Here is a 6,000-nt window from a genome sequence, read left to right as displayed (position 1 = left end):
TTTAGCTGGTGACTCGGGAGTCGGGACAGAGCAAATGTCAGGAGTTTGGAAGTATTATAAAATTGAAAGCGAAGGCAGTGTAACAGCCAGATGCAATGTTTGCAAGAAGGAGGTTCCGCGTGGTGGAAAGAACAGAGCTACGTTCAACACGACCAATCTAATACAATTGTTTGTTTTTTCATTTTTTCCCCCATTTTTTTTTCAAATTGAATTTATTGAAATCTCCAATATCAACGTAAGAGCTTGTGCCTCTTCGGGGGGTGCTAACACTTAACCATAAACGTTATCGTTTACTTTCTCCGTCTTTATATGTAGATATTACTTTTCTCCGTTAATCTCCGTCACGGTGTTTCCAAAGCAACAACAACTTCCTGTCAATAGCGCTACCTCTCCTACAAAATAAAAACATGTCCATAAATAGGAAGCCAAGCCAATATACACTTAAGACATATACAACTGCAACGAAAGTAACAAACACAATGCAATATCCTTTTCAATTTCAAAGAACACAAATTGGGTTACATTAACAAATAACTATAAAACAACAATACTGTAGAATAACAAAAATAAGTGGTTTGCTGCTGATTACTATTGAATTGTGTTACTCCAGTAAGATGGAAATATAATACTTTAACTAGTCTAGTAATAATGCAATGAACAACAGCAGCTTAACATAACATGAATAAACAGTCTTAAGGCTAGAATTCTGCACTAAGCCACATTTTTATTTTATTTTATTATTTGTGACTGAATGTGAACTTGTGAAGCTAGTCAAGCTACTTCTTTCTAGTATAGAGTTATTTTTGTTTTGATACTGCACTATCTGCACTCAATTTGTTTACATGGTTATTTTGTGGTGGACCACTGATAAGCTTTATTTTTGTTTTGAACTGATCCAATGCTGCTGTGAAAAAAAGAAGCTATATCCATGTTGGATAGAATGAATATTTGGGTACTGTCATTTAAATAAAAAAATAACCTTAAGGGACAACTTGAATGCTTTTTTCCTTTTTTTTTTCTCTTAATGCATTGCATAAAGATCGGGAAAAATTGGTATCGGCAGATTGTCCAAATCAAATGATCGGAATCGGATCGGGAGCAAAAAAAGGTGATCGGGACATCCCTATCTGTGACGTTTCGCTCTCTCAAAAGTTGGGCCATTTTGTCCTCATGCGCCAATGAGCAGCTCTCATAGGAAAGAACGAGACCCCGCCTCCGACGCTGTATCCAGTTCTCATTATACATCCATGGAAGGAAGGGGCAGATTTTTTTCGGTTGCGTACTTTCAATTTCTAGCGCACTCAAGCTGGTTTCTCCATTCTTACTTACCCTACAATGAAATGTTACAAAAGAATGTCATCAACAAGTCAGCTTAGTGGAACATCATGTCTAAACCACATAACATAAACATAAATTCATCTTCATTTGACATTTTGCAGCCTGTGCACAAATCACACATAACCGGTTATAAATGTAACTGCCAAACTCTTTACTGCCTAACTAAACCAACCAGCAAAAAAATCCAAACTATTACACAAAAACAAAGAAAAATACATCACTATGAGCTAGCACACTGCGGCAGGTGCAAAAAAGTTTTTTTCACATTCATGTAAAGACATATCCAACATGATCATAACAAGATTTAGAAAAGGCCGACCACACATGAAGGCCCTAAAGTATATTAAACAGACAGCAGCAAACATATTAGTAATTCAAAGGAATTACGTTTTGACCACAGGCAGAGTTGGGAAAAGTACTCAGATCTACCAGAGTGTAGGAATACTCTGTTACAAGTAAAAGTCCTGCACTCAAAATGTTGCTCAAGTAAAAGTACAAAAGTATTGGCATCAAAATATAAGTAAAAGTACTCATTATGCAGATTGGTCCATTTAAGAATAATATATATTATATGTTTTGATTATAATTATTGATGCATTCAAGTATTATCAAAGCTGGTAAAGGTGCAGCTAGTTTTAATGACTTTGTATACTGCACTGCAGGGTAGCTTGTGAATTGACTCCAGGTGTAACTAAAGTCTGATTTAAGGGTTCATTTTATTTCACATCATAAATCCAAATCTGCAAAGTAACTGGAGTAAAAGTACACAATTTACCTCTGAATTGTAGTGGGGTAGAAGTACAAAGTAGAAGAAATGAAAATACTAAAGTAAAGGTCTTACAATTGTACTTATGTATGTACTTGAGTAAGTGTAGGCTACTTAGTTACTTTCCACCTCTGCTACAGTTGATGCTGTTTACACACTGCAACACATACAACGCTAAGTTTCTAGGCAACAAAGCTGTTGTAAACATCCTCTTCTGTACAGTTTGTTGTGTGTTGAACTCACCGTTTAAACTTCATTCTGCGAGCTCTGTGCACCGCGAAGTCCTCTAGTATTCAACCTTTCTGCTCGTTCATTCTCAAAGAATAACATCAGTCCATTTACTGTACACGTTCTGTCCCACGTCCATGCGTCAAAGTCTCAAACATTTTTAAGTAAACGAGGCTCTGCAGTCACTGGGGAAACAGGGGTTCAAATCCGAAACGGCAGAAAGGCCTCACACACCTAACTGAAGGTAGAAGCACATGTCACCTGAAGCATCATCCACCGTTAGCATTAAGGACTCCAGCTGCACCCAGCATGCACCTGTTGTTTCATTGTTGGTGCGTTTGATTTGGGTCACATTGTGTCCTCTGCGGGGGGTGATATGGCCTTTATGTTCATCTCTCATCATGTTTTTTGCATGTGACTTTGTTCTTATACTCTATAACTTGTGGAGAAGTAGTAGCTTACGATTTATTATTGCATGTATGAAAAAATACTTGAGTAAGCCTACAGTAAAATATCCTGGTTTATAAAAAGAAACACAAATATAGCACACAAAAAAGCAACTTGATTTCAGTAATTCAAGTTGATGTAATCCAATTACCTCCACACCTGCCTGGTCCACCAGCTCACCTCTTTGACAGATGAGCATTCCAGCTTTTGGTTGTGCCTGCAGGCCGCCTGTGTGTCATGACCCCTGCCCTCTTTTTAACTACTATGATCCATCTCACTTGTTGCCTGAAACCTTAGGCTATCTGCCTTGTCACCCCCCCCCCCCCTCCAACATAATTAATATCTCCGTAAACACAAAAAATATATGAGGTTTCAGTTTCAAATAGCACTAATCCAGTGTACATTGTACCTAAACCCCAACTCAGAGGAGATATAGGAAACATTTTTCCCTTACATTATTTGGTTTCTATTAAGCTGTTCCCCCAGGCATTGGAATTGTAACCTTTTCATGTTGCACATCAATGCTAAGTGTCTGCCTCTGTGTCTGCCGTGAAACAGGTACCTCTTGCAGAAGATGACAAATGAAAACTGCAACTCAACATTTGGGAATGAGGAACCAGATAAAGGATTGGTTGGACTAAATCCTGACTTCAGAAGCATTTGGGAAATCATGTCCAGACAGGAGGAACAGTGGCAAACAGATTATGTGTAGAATACTGAGTTATAGGAGTGATGGAAAAGGTATGCATCCAATAGTATCCACACTTCCTGCTGCTAGTTTGAGCACTGCTGGTTGTTATTTTCACACATTGTGTAAGAATGTATTGAACTTATGTTAAATGTTAACTCCTAAGTGGTGTATATTTAAATATGTCTTTTATTTTTGGGCTAACAATAAATTATGGATTCAAATAAATGCTGTCAGATGTGATCTTATAGAGTTTAACAACGACTATGATACATTTGCTGAGTATGCTATGAGTGTCAAATATATATATATATATATATATATATATATATATATAGTGATCGCTAGGCAGTGTGACATAGAGATGTTCTTTTGAGTTACTTTATTACACACTTAATATGAATTCACACACTGAATTTGAATTTGTTTTGATTGTGTTAATTCAACTTGACACTGCTTTTTGCTTACACCTATACATACTTTTTCATGTTGGTAGCTAGAGCTATTTATAACTTGTGTTCCCTGTTTCTTTAAAGGTTTTGGGCTGCACTGAATCACAAACACATTCCCTGCACTGTAATTCACAGTGACAGATTCACTGCGTGTCTCCAAATACCAACATTCAAGGACTATTTAACTTGTGCTGCTTTGGGCACTGGTCTTATCAAGATGGAAAATCTCAGCGTATCTGAGAGAACTCAATAGTGCTTTTTTATCGTTTTATAGTAGAGTTATGTAAGCAGGAAAAAAAACAGGTTCACTTTAAAAATGAGGTTGAATGTCCAAGAGAGGGCTAAGTTATGTCTCTGATGTTAGACCACAAATGCTTCTTTGCTTTTATCTCTGTAATCACATGATATGTCATTTGATGTTAGTGTTTTCATCTTGTCAGATTTCAGCCCCATTTGCTTTTCCTCCTTTTCATTATTTGTATTGTAGTACAAAGAGAAAGGGCAAACAAGGATGTTAGACGTTCAACTTTGTACTATGTCTCTTAACAAAATGTTTCATATTTGAGCACTCAAACAGAGTAAACATATCATGCCCTTCAGCTGTTGGACACAGTAGAATCATGTAAGAACAGCCTGCCAAAAGGCATTGGAGTGGCCTTTCATTCTACCTTTATCTGTTTTCCCCTTGAGTCATCATTTCCAAGTGGATAGCCACTTGAAATTGGAATACACCATGCACTTTCAAACAACATAACAAATGTGTCTTGACCTTCAAAAGTAATGGCATGCTACTGTTGAGAGTAGTCTTTTAGCAATACTGAATCAAGTTTAACAAAAGCAAAATGAGAAAAACATTGAAATGCCAAGAGAACTCACATTGCCGTTGGTGCTTCGTGCTGTCAACAAGACAAAAAGTAAACCTTAATAAGATAGAATAAATAAACATTTAAAATGACTATCTGCCAAGCAGTGCCTGACAGCCCACCTCCCGCTACTCAGTTTTTATTCCTTAAAAACAATCGGAAGGAAAATATTTTTGGGTGCTTGTGTTTGCTGCTCATGACATTTAGTTGTTAAAGTTGTTGCAATCTTTCTTCACTACTTCATTTTAATTCTGTATTGTTTGAGTCATTACATTTATGTTACTTGGTCAGTTTTCAGTAAACAGATGGTGTCCCACCTGTGCATCTCCAGCAGCTGTCCAGACCCGAGTCTATTCTTCAGGAAAAATATAGCTTTGATGGTAGCTATGTGCATCTGTGTGTCTGTGCATCATGGCCGATAATGATGATCTGAGAAGTACAACAAATGCCTGTTGGATTGGCACGTAGTATAGGTCGTGTGCTTTCCAGTCCTAGTAGGGCAAAGCATTTTTCAGGCCTAATCCCTTATTTGCTTTGACGAAATCTGTTATTCCTCAAAAATATTATTTCAAATGAATCCTATATATACATTTTCTGTGCATCTTAACAGTCTATACATCTCTATTTTCCCCAACATTGTAACATACAAAACCCTGAATTTGACCGGTAAATTATCTGTAATGTGAATTTCCAGAGAATATGTGAAACAGTGTAGCTCATTGCTAATTCTTAAAGCTTATCATTCCCAGTGATTAAAGTGTGCATGTTGGTACTCTGGCAAATCTCAGGTCCAGCAGTGCCATGGCCTCCAGAACTCTTGGACAAACAGAATCATCTCGTAACATGCCAATCCAAACTGACAATCATAACATGATTCACATTCCACAGCTGCCATAATAAGGCCTCATTTGATGCTTTGATAAGTTGATGTTTTCCAACATATTAATTCAAGATCTCAGGGTCACAACATCCTTTTCCTGTCTTGCCTTGTCAAAATTCACGAAATCATTAAGAGTATCCAGACATTTTACAATTGTTCTTAGAAATCTTAACAAATAAAAACAAGTATATATCAGAAGAATAACCTGATAGCTAAGTTTGATGCTGTCATCATTCAAATAAAAATGCAAGACTTTACCTGCAAGGATGCAAAGATGTTGTTGAAATCACTGTCAAAGCCAGAGAGGACAGCATTCTTATGATAAGTGGCTAATGGCA

This window comes from Gymnodraco acuticeps, unplaced genomic scaffold (assembly GCF_902827175.1).
Source record: "Gymnodraco acuticeps unplaced genomic scaffold, fGymAcu1.1, whole genome shotgun sequence".
NCBI lineage: Eukaryota > Metazoa > Chordata > Actinopteri > Perciformes > Bathydraconidae > Gymnodraco > Gymnodraco acuticeps.
Note: the sequence above shows the minus strand (reverse complement) of the source record.